The sequence below is a fragment of the Hemicordylus capensis genome, chromosome 1 (genome assembly GCF_027244095.1).
Source record: "Hemicordylus capensis ecotype Gifberg chromosome 1, rHemCap1.1.pri, whole genome shotgun sequence".
Lineage (NCBI taxonomy): Eukaryota > Metazoa > Chordata > Lepidosauria > Squamata > Cordylidae > Hemicordylus > Hemicordylus capensis.
In genome coordinates this window covers 311,015,578-311,026,848 of record NC_069657.1, presented here as the reverse complement: position 1 = coordinate 311,026,848, position 11,271 = coordinate 311,015,578, and the positions used below count along the sequence as shown (strand labels likewise).

The following is an 11,271-nucleotide window of genomic DNA, read 5'->3' as shown; positions in this document are numbered from 1 at the left end:
AGATTGTCTGCGTGGAGAGCGGGCTTAGCTCGCTCTCCCTGCATTTTCAGCAAAACATTGTCTGTTGCGACTCCTAGAACTGATCAAATTTCTATTTGATAATTAGGAAGTTTAAAATGACTCACAACCTTTTCTTATTTTATTGCTTCCTTGTTGCAGAACACGAGTTACTGTATGCAGACTTTAATGTACCTAACTAGCAAAGGAATGCAGTCTAGCAAGCTTAAACAATGGAAAATACGAAAGAATACATACTGTCTTTGTACATCTTACACACATAAAGCAGTCCAACATCTTCATTATCTTATCTGTAAACTAAGCAGACATCAAATATTTGTACCCACTCCCATCCCCAGGTTAAATGGTGAGAAAAGGTGAGTGGAGTGAGTGAGGAAAAGATGGCAAAAGCTAGCACAGGGGAGAGCTGGTCTACCAACTGTAGACCAGCCTTCCTCTCCAGACTTTAAGCATCTACACACCATGGAGGACTGGTCTACCTGGGTAGACCAGTCCTCTGAAGCAGGCTGATGTGCTATGTCCAGAGTGGAGGGATGGTCTACCAGCTGATCCCAGTTGGTAGACCAATTCTCTTGATTTTCTGGGGAAAGCTGATTTACCGATTGGGGTCGATGAGTAGACCAGCCATCTGCTCCAGACTTCGCATGTCTGCCTGCCTTGGAAGACTGGCCTGCTGACCGACCCCTACTGGTAGACCAGCTCCCCGCAGAAAAAATTGCCATTTTGAGGCTAGTTTTTGAGCAAAATGGGCCTCAAAATGGTGCTTGAATCACTCAGATTTATTCTTGTAAAATCGGGGGGTGATTTGCTTCAATCCCAAATTGGGTTCTCTGTTTTGAGGGTGCTTCAATTCAAGGTCTGCAAATAACCACCTATTTGACCCAAATCAATTTGACCTCAAATTGAATTGTACACCCCTAGTTTTTAAGTCATGAGAGATAATAGTTCCACATTATTTTGCATTTGTTATACCTCACCTGGGCACAATATTTAGGGTATTCTATCCTGCCATTCTAAAACTGGAGGCATTCAAGGCAGCTTATATAACAAAACAACACTGAATTTTTGAACAATGATTCAAAACATCATTGAATTTTTTTTTTTAAACCAGCAACTAAAAGTTAATGCAGAGAAAATAGCCAGGCTAGAAAGAAATTAAAATTCTTCACCGTTGATAAGCAAAATTCTTGTTGAAAAATAAATATCTTAAGACAGCAGCAGCACAACACGAGTAAGATGGGAGGGAAGCAACGTTCCTGAAACAGGGAGTTCCACATCCTTGGTCTCATTACAGAAAGCAGCTTTTCTCATCCACTGAGTCTCGGTAATGGCATGAGTAGAAAGGCTTTCCTAGATTATCTCAAAGGACAGATTCCCAAGAAGACAATCCTGACATGGTGGTTCTAAGTTGTTAACTGCTTAACCTTCACCTTGAATAGCCAAGCACTTTAACCTGCGTCCAGAAACAGACTTGTAGCTAGTACAGTTGGTTGAAGGATGTAACAGGGTCCCAAATGTGATTCTGGTGAAAAAACTTCCAGTGTAGCATTCTGCATTAGCAGAAATTTCCCAAAGGCCTTCAGAGGCAACTCCACATAAAGCATATTACAATGATCCAATTTAAATGTTACTCAGGCACACATGGCCACAGCCAGGTCTGCTCTCTCAAAGAATGGCCACAGTTGGCACATTTAGAAATTCAGTTCAGATCTAAATCTAGGCAAGAGCAATCCAAAATTTCCTCAAATCAGTATTGAGTGTTTGGGTATCAAAATTTTGCCATTTAATTTGAAACAGAACACTTATACTGGTGCAAAAACATCACTATGGCCGTTGTTGACTGAAACCAGTTTCCACTTTCATTGCAGACTCCTCTTGCTGCACTTTAGAGATAAGATGTTAACAAGAAAATTAACTGTGAAACTTGCATTCTCCAGGGCCACCATAAAGAATAAGATTTTCACTTTAATTTCAAAAACAAAGTCAAGGTTTCAAGTCATCCAGCAAATAACTGGAAATGTTAGCATCTGTAATTCTAATCACAGTAGTTGTTACAACTAAGTAAACATGTTTTTAATGATAGCAGTCAAAAGCAAATCAATAAATCCAAAGTAAGTTTTCCAGTGATGGCATAAGAACATGTGTAGAAATGGGCTGTGTCAAACTCTACAAAACTCCAACCATCTAATGAGACAATTCTGTTCATCATTTTTCTTTTTGACAATTATTCATCTACTGCTGAATTCTATGTGAGAAACATAGTGCTAGGAAATCTACCAGCAGATGTCTGCTTTCATCGGCTACCTTAAGTTTTAGTTATAACTGTTTTTGCACATCTCTAAAGTCCCCTTTGCCCTCTATTCCACCCCCTTGTTCATCATTCCTTTCTACTAACTGAATGGCAGTGCATTAAAAAAAACACAAATCATGACATTCTAGGCACGTCTATTGTACTAGAGAAACATTTTTGCACAACAGAGGCTATTTCTAACTCAGTGTCCAGCATCAGCCTATCAGCGGCAGACCTAAACACAATGGAGGAAGCAAAGGAATGGAACAACCACAGTGTCGAGCGTCACCCAACTTATCTAATAGCATTACACCAAATCAATGCCTGCAATTAGAAGAAGATTAGATTAATCAGCGGCAGTTGTTAAAAGCCCATCCTCTCCCTTGGCATGTTTTAAAAATGTCTTGGCACCACTCAAAAATAAATTGGAGAGAATGCCAAATGTTAGTTACATTTTCTTGTTAAATAGTAGAAGCAGTCATATTATCCGAATTAATTCACACTACTGAATGGTGTATGCGTGGCTCTTGGAGAAACACAGGTCCAAAGCTTCCATAAGCATGCAAATCTAGTCATGGGGGCCTTTGGATCAAGGTCATTGGTAGAAACAGGAAACACTAAAACTGAGGCTCAAACTGAAGACATGGATCAGGGTCCAAAAGCTGCTTACACTTACACAATTTTTCTAAAACTTTGAATTTCTGATCCCATGCATATAAAAAACTTCTTTTTGAAACTTTTTTTAGATCAAAATGTCATGCAATATGGGAAGCTTTTCCTCTCTCCCCCTCAAGTCATAGACTATCAGGATAACTCATAATGAACATGAATACGGGATATACTCAGCAGTGGTCCATAGATAGTTCTCAAGGACCAATGACATCATACTGAATTATCCAGTTGGCTTTTAAAATCTGATGTGCAAACACTCAAATCCATTAGATCATGCATTCACATAATCATGCTGTTCACAAGATAATTGCCATTATTCAAATAGCTTGGTCTCTAAAGCCTCCATCGAGTATGAAACTTGTCACCAGCGCTTTCAACATGCAGGCAGAATGGGAAAAACATTTGACTTATTTCCATATGAACAGGTTTCTTCATACTCTTTCAAAAGTGAACAGCAAAAGATACCTCATTGAAACTGCATTTAACATCTAAATTTGACTGCATAAAGGCAGGCATTCTCATACTAATTTTAAATTCAGAATATAATGAAAAGCAGGTTGCTTGCCTGTAATTAATGATCCTTGAGGGATCTTTGTGTATTTACACTACTTGTTTGGCTCCTGCGCAGCTGCCCTGATCCACTGACCAGTGGTTACAATAATAGACTTATTCTGTTATACTCACTGAGGATCATGTAAAGGATCTGTACAGTTGCATATTTATTTCTATATTTTTGTTGGTTTCTGACTGTACTAAAGATTGAATGACTTTCGATACTAGCCTATCTTCAGGAACCATATTAGATTATTCTTTGTAATAATATTCAAACTATTTTGTTTACTTTTCCAAACAATAGGGTTAATACACTTTATAAATGGAAATACACAAACTAGCAGGATTATATATAAACTTTTTTTTATTTTAATAATGAATGTTAAAATAGGGTTAACATAAATATTATATTTGTTACATTAAAATCTTCCCTTCAAAAGTATTTAGGGATATGAGAGATGTATATGTTAGTTATAAGATATATTTTCCTTATGACTTATGCTGACTGATTTCATTGTGGTATGCAGTATTTTTGTGAGAACCATGTACATTTTTCACTTCCACAAGTATCTTGTTTGGTGTGGCAAACACATTTCAAAAGCATTTATCTGCAAATACAGGTTGAATAGGTGCACACTGCCATCTAGACAAGGTTTTGAGAGCAGCATGGAAATTGAAAATAGTTTGACAGCATCAACTCCATGAGGATCTATTCATGTTTTTAAATGCAGGGAAAATATAGAACATTATTTACAGCAGAAGCCCATGTTAGTAAGTAAACATGTAATTCTTCAGAAAGTTGAGAGAAAAGTGCACATTTTAATTGAAATATATATGAAATGCACAAACTAACATTTTTTGCTCTGCATTCCGAGTAAACACTTTAATGAAGAGACATTACAAATTTAGTATTACTCACAAAATTAATCCCGTTATACTTGTAAAAGTTTTAAATGCCAGTAAAGATACTGCTGTTAAACACATCCACAACCTATGTGGCCACAAACCCTTCCACAGGAAAAAGAAGGCAGAGTATTTTACTATAATTTTTAATTTACAAGAAAGAGAGAGAGAGACATACTCCACCTCCTACAGTAGTAGAAAAGCAGAAGCAGAGGGAGCACTTCCAACTGTATACAAATAACTGGTACATCCCACCAACAGTCATTCCCAAAATGGATGCATTTCAAACACTGGGCAAGTAGAACCAAACGCATACAAGGGAAATCCCCCCACCCTTCTTTCCCATGCATCCATCTGCTTCTCCCCAAAATACTCTTCGGTGCATCGGGAAGACCTTCTGGAGGAATGAAGTGCAGAGAGAGGTGGAATCTTCCAAAACTGAGCAGCTTTCATGAATGGAGCATTGCTCACAGAATATGTCTTCACCTGATTTTGGTGGATTTTCCCCTCCCACGGTCTCCAACACCTCATTCCACCCCCAAAGAGAAAGTACACTATGATGTGAGGAGGAGGAAGGGTGGGTGGGTAAGTTCCCATGGGCAAGCTTCCTTCCATGCACACATGGTTTGGATGCAATCCATAGTGCCTTCCAAAAATTATCACAACTTTGCTATACAAAACTGCATTCATTGTATAAGCCATTTTCCCATTAGACTCTAGGTTTGGCTGGATTTGATCCTCTTGTGGGCTGGACGACTAGACTACAAAAATTGGCTACAACAAATGTATTTCTTGACTACTATCATAATCAGCAAAAATTAGGAGTAAGAGTAATTGTCTTCTAACATTTCAGACTATAATTGCTGAAAAACACCACCTTTCAATTTTCTAGTATTTCTCACCCCCCAAACAGTACTCTACTAGGATACTCTTCACTTAGGCTCTAATTGGCATCAGATCACAACTTCTGCACTCTATTGGTCTTCAATCCTTGTGAATCTTCATTTTTATAAGTCTGGATTGCTATAGCAGTATCTGCTTTGTGGAATATCCTGAAAGCTGCATTGCATGTACTGCAGGTCTCAAATCCAATTAACTCATGGATCACATTTTACAAAGTTAGATGATACAACAATGTATGTACCATCAGAACTACAGATAGCATAGGTGACTACAGTCCTTTAAGTCACTCCATGTACATGCAGCAGAGACCTGCAATAGGCCTTCATCTGATATGTCAGTGAAGAGCGGGGTGGGCAGCCACTTCAAGGATTACAAGGTAAACCACATACTCATTACATGTATGACCTCATCAGTTACACTAGCCTTCCCCTCCTTCGAAATAAGCTTTGAGCTGGCAACTTCTTTCAGCATTATGATCAATTTAATATTTGTTGTGATAGGAATGAGATCACAGTTTTTCTTATAATTTCAGCTTAAGGGCATGCGGCTTTTAAAAAATGACAGTTCATGCCACTGATCACACAACAGAGTCTTTATGTTAAAGTGTACAATCATTGCCAGTTTTAGTTTAAAATACACAATAGGTCTGTTGTGGAAATTCTGTAAATATAGACTTATTGATTAAGGCAACACACACAGAACAAAAGGCCTCCTGATTACAGTATCTTTACTGGGTGCAACCTGGGACATAACTATATGTTAAAATATTTTTAGCAGTCTCATTACATGCAAAATTAAGGGGCGGGGGGGAAATCACAACCAACTTTTTACAGCAATCACCTGCCCATTCTTGAGTCCACAGCTGGCAGAAATTGTTTGATGAATAGCCAAGATGAATATCCAGAATAACTCATTTGAGAAAATCTCTCACAGTTCTTCCCTTGCAACAACAAATGGAGTTTAATGCTAATAGCTCTGTAAATGGCTAATGCAATTTCTTCTTGTTCTTCCTACCTTTGAAGAAACAGAAAATGGAACATATTACAAAGAAGTAAGCTGGAAATATTTACATATATAATTCCAATATACATACTTTCATGCATTTAATGTAATATTTCATTTGTACCACGGCACTTAGTACATGAAACCTTCACAGTATACTATATATACATGCTTTAATTAAATACAGTTCTCTCCTAGGGGCAACAGATGACTTCCTTAATATATGTCCCAGGATATAACATGAACAGCAGGTGTGGTCTGCAGTTCCAACTGAGTGGTGAGCCTGAATAGGGCTTCAATTCTGTGCTGTATTATAATGAAATCTGTATCTCATTAAAGAGGCACAGAGTTCACCAGAATGTTCCCAGCTACATCTGGAGACACCATGTGAGGAACACTGCTCCTTCAAGCATGCCGCTTGATGTGACAAGCCGTGCTGCTGCTTGGTTCAATGAGCTTTAGTGTAGGTGCCTCTTTTATATGCCTGGCTGATTTTGAGCAAACTTCATTGTGTTATACTGCAATGATTCCCAACCTATGCACCTAGAGAAGGAATGAAGTGGGCTTTGGAGGAGCAAAAAACAAAAATATCCAAAGTATCCACCACCCTATGACTCAGAATGGGGAGGGGGAGGGCGCTCCATGCAGCATGATCCTCCCTTCTCTGACAAAATATGGGAAATGACATTCATCCCGAGGAAGAAAGGAAGGATTCTTTGACAGTGCCTGTACTACAGCTGACAGATCTAAGGAGACCCCAAAGCAACAGTACTACCCAGAAAGCAGGGTCTTATTCCTGATTGCGGAGAGAAGGTGGGATATCTAAAGACACTCTTGACTAGAAGAAGAGCGCCTTTCCATTTGTTCTAGGTAGTAAGAAAGAAAATATACACGTAATAACTGAATGAGGAATTTAAGTGTGCAGATAACCTTTTGATGACTTGGAACCAGGAGGAGGAAGAAGACTGTGTTACCACCACCAGGGGGCAGCACTTTGGTCTCTGTTTCCTTTTTCTCACTTTTTGTGGACTTTCTTTTTTCTCAACCACGTGTGCATATTTTTTTTCACTGGCCTTTCAGCTCTTTTTATTGTTTGTTGACTGTTGTCCTGTGCTATGATGCCTGAGAGTTTGGTGTTAGCAGGTGATGTTCTAATTCTGATCGTGGTTTTTAACCTATCTATCTATCCATTGTTTTTGCACTTTTATTTGCTATTAATGAGCTTTAAAGGTAAAGTGTGCTGTCAAGTCGATTTCAACTCCTGGTGCCTACAGAGTCCTGTGGTCTTCTTTGGTAGAATACAGGAGGGGTTTACCATTGCCTCCTCCCGCGCAGTATGAGATGATGCCTTTCAACCTCTTTTTTTAAAAAAAACATTTTATATCCTGCTCTTCCTCCAAGGAGCCCAAAACGGTGTACTACATACTTAGGTTTCTCCTCACAACAACCCTGTGAAGTAGGTTAGGCTGAGAGAGAAGTGACTGGCCCAGAGTGAACCAGCAAATATCATGGCTGAATGGGGATTTGAACTCAGGTCTCCTCAGTCCTAGTCCAGCACTCTAACTGCTACACAACGCTGGCTCTCTGAGATGATACCTTTCAGCATCTTGCTATATTGCTGCTGCTCAATATAGTACCAGCGGGGATTCAAACCGGCAACCCTCTGCTTGCTAGTCAAGCGTTTCCCCACTGCGCCACTTAAGGTGACTATTAATGAGCTTTACTGAACTGCTATTCTGTTGTGAATAAGGTCTGTATCATTTCCATTCTTATTGTTTTACTGCTTTTGTATTGACTGAGATTTGGATCTCTTCCTTCAACACGGTTAATCTCAATATATTATTTTTCAGTTCCTTATTATTTTCTTGTTTGCCTCATCTGCCTTGTGAAGAAGTCGTTTGCCTCTAACTGTCCCACTACCCCACCACCGCTCTTCCACTTTCTAAATTCCATGCCATCTGTCTTCTCTTCCAATCATTTCCCTGCTGCTGATTGCTACCTTCTTGATTCACTCTTTATTTTTTGTCATGTTCAGGAGTATGGCTTTCAACTTTTTTGCATTTTGCCCAACTTTACTATGCTAATAAATAGTTTTAACTTCTCTTTCTTCATCTGATTTTTTTGCTGGCTGCCTTCTCCAATTGGGAGGTTGGCGGCCAGCAAAAGTCATAGATCGTGGTCTTTAGAATCGTGGATGATATCTTCTGTGTCCATTTCTAGCCACCTTTAACTTGCACTCTTCATAAACATCCGATTTAGATATTCTTTAGCTTTTTTGCTTTGCTCAGTTATTTTGCTGCTGCTCACTGGCCATACTTTAAGATTTTATCATCACTACGTCCTCATGTTCAACCTTTGATTTTTTAAAAAATTGTTCTTTATACTCTTTTTGATCATAATTTCCATTACTGTTTTGGTACATTCTACCTCTTTACTTATGGTTCTTAAGCCACTTCAGAATAGTGTGAGTTCTTGCTACATAGTTCTTTTTCGGCTTACCTAACTCTGCTGCCATCTGCTCTGTTTGCAGTGTACAGTTTTCTTATCTCAATATTTTATCGGCTAACTCTTTTCTTGATCTTCTTCTCTAAAATTTGATTTGCAAAGTTCTCTTTGCATTTCTTCCCACCTCTAAGTCTGCTCTTATAATCTCCCCCACCCCTTCATCCTATCTCTTAGCGTTTGTCAAGGCTCACTTTTAATCCCTTTTATCTCTTTCATAACTTTGTACTCTTGGTATTATCATCTCTATACTGATAGTATTCAAATAATTTTTTATGTCCTAGTTCTTTTTGGTCTTTATCTTATTGTAATCTGTATTTATCTAGAGTTGCTTCTCTCTTGGTTATATCCAATCAGTTTTTCAAGCTTAATTTAGCTAAAATGCAGGGGATTTTCATCCTATATTCACTTTGCCTGTTGTCCCATTTTCTTGTTTATTGCTGATATTTGTTTCTTCTCCTCTTCCGCAAAAAAATTTAGTGTTATTTTTATTCTTCACTTTCTAGTTCATATCCTGTTTCTTCCCATTGCTAAGTTTTGTTGCTTTATATTTCTTAATCTTTCTAAGATTTTTTCTTTTCCTATCTGTTAATACTGCCAATTCTTTAATTTGTTCTTTGATTTTAATATTGCAATTCATTGCAATATTAGGGCAAGGGAGTGAAAGGGATTATTAAGGGGCATATGGAGGTTGCAGAGAAGCTGAATGAGTTCTTTGTATCTGTCTTCACGGCAGAGGATACTGAGTATATACCTGTTCCTGAACCAGGCTTGTTAGAGATGGAAGCTAGAGAGCTGAGTCAGATAGAAGTGACAAGAGATGACGCTTTAAACTGTCTGGAAAAAACTGAAAGCTAACAAATCACCAGGGCCGGATGGCATCCATCCAAGAGTCCTCAAAGAACTCAAATGTGAAATTGCCGACCTCCTTGCTAAAATATATAACTTATCCATGAAATCGGGCTCTGTACCAGAGGACTAGAGAGCAGCAAATGTAACATCGACTTTCAAAAAGGGGTCCAGGGGCGATCCGGGAAATTACAGGCAAATTGATGGAAAGCATCCTCAAGGATAAATTTGAAAGGCACCTAGAAGAACAGGCCCTGCTAGGAGTGAGCCAGCATGGCTTCCGCAAAGGTAAATCTTGCCTCACCAACCTTTTGGAGTTCTTTGAGAGCGTAATCAAGTGTGTGGATCAAGGTGATCCAGTTGACAAAGTATACCTGGACTTCCAAAAAGCTTTTGACAAAGTTCCTCATCAAAGACTCCTGAGGAAACTTAGCGGTCACGGGATAAGGGGACAAGTATATGTGTGGATTGCTAACTGGTTGAACGTCAGGAAACAGAGGGTAGGTATAAATGGAGAGTTTTCACAATGGAGGGAAGTAAGAAGTGGGGTCCCCCAGGGACCTGTACAGGGACTGGTGCTTTTTAATTTATTCATAAATGATGTAGAAGCAGGGGTAAGCAGCAAGGTGCCCAAATTTGCAGACGACACCAAACTCTTCTGGGTAGTGAAATCCAAAACGGATTGTGAGCAGCTCCAAAAGGATCTCTCCAAACTGGGGGAGTGGGCGACAAAATGGCAAATGTGGTTCAGTGTTGGCAAGTGTAAGGTGATGCACATTGGGATGAAAAACCCCAACTTCAAGTATATGCTGATGGGATCCGAGCTGTCGGTGACGGACCAGGAAAGGGATCTTGGGGTTGTGGTGGACAGCTCGTTGAAAGTGTTGACTCACTGTGAAGCAGCTGTGAAAAGGGCCAATTCCATGCTAGGGATCATTAGGAAGGGGATTGAAAATAAAACTGCTAATATTATAATGCCCTTATACAAAACTATGGTGCAACCACACTTGGGAGTACTGCGTAAAATTCTGGTCACCACATCTCAAAAAGGACATTGTAGAACTGGGAAAGGTACAGAAGAGGGCAACCAAGATGATCAGGGGCCTAGAGCACCTTTCTTATGAGGCAAGACTATAACACCTGGGGCTTTAGTTTAGAAAAAAGAAGACTGAGGGAGACATGATAGAGGTCTATAAAATCATGCATGGTGTGGAGAAAGTGGATAGAGAGAAATTCTTTTCCCTCTCACACAACACTAGAACTAGGGGTCACTCCATGAAATTGATTGCCAGGTGGTCTAGGACCAACAAACGGAAGTATTGTTTCACACAACGTGTGATCTACTTTTGGAACTCTCTGCCACAGAATGTGGTGACAGCCAACAACCTGGATGGCTTTAAGAGGGGTTTGGATAACTTCATGGAGGAGAGGTCTATCAATGGCTACTAGTCGGAGGGCTGTGGGCCACCTCTAGCCTCAAAGGCAGGATGCCTCTGAGTACCAGCAGGAGAGAGGGCACGCCCTCAACTCCTGCCTGTGGCTTCCAGCGGCATCTGCTGGGCCACTGTGCGAAACAGGAT

The 11,271-nt window shown here is 39.6% G+C and overlaps 1 protein-coding gene across 5 annotated transcripts in view; it reads right to left on the bottom strand.

The window, feature by feature from the left end:
* Nucleotides 1-3,878: 3,878 nt before the first annotated feature.
* The window catches only part of BCKDHB (branched chain keto acid dehydrogenase E1 subunit beta), a 147,683-nt gene continuing 140,290 nt past the window's right edge, over nt 3,879-11,271 (bottom strand). For 4 of the 5 annotated variants that reach the window (XM_053287042.1, XM_053287045.1, XM_053287049.1 and 1 more), the window contains one exon: nt 3,879-6,352. The gene's annotated coding sequence lies outside the window, so the exon portion shown is untranslated. The remainder of the gene's footprint in view (nt 6,353-11,271) is intronic. The other variant, XM_053287043.1, reaches the window with a different exon arrangement.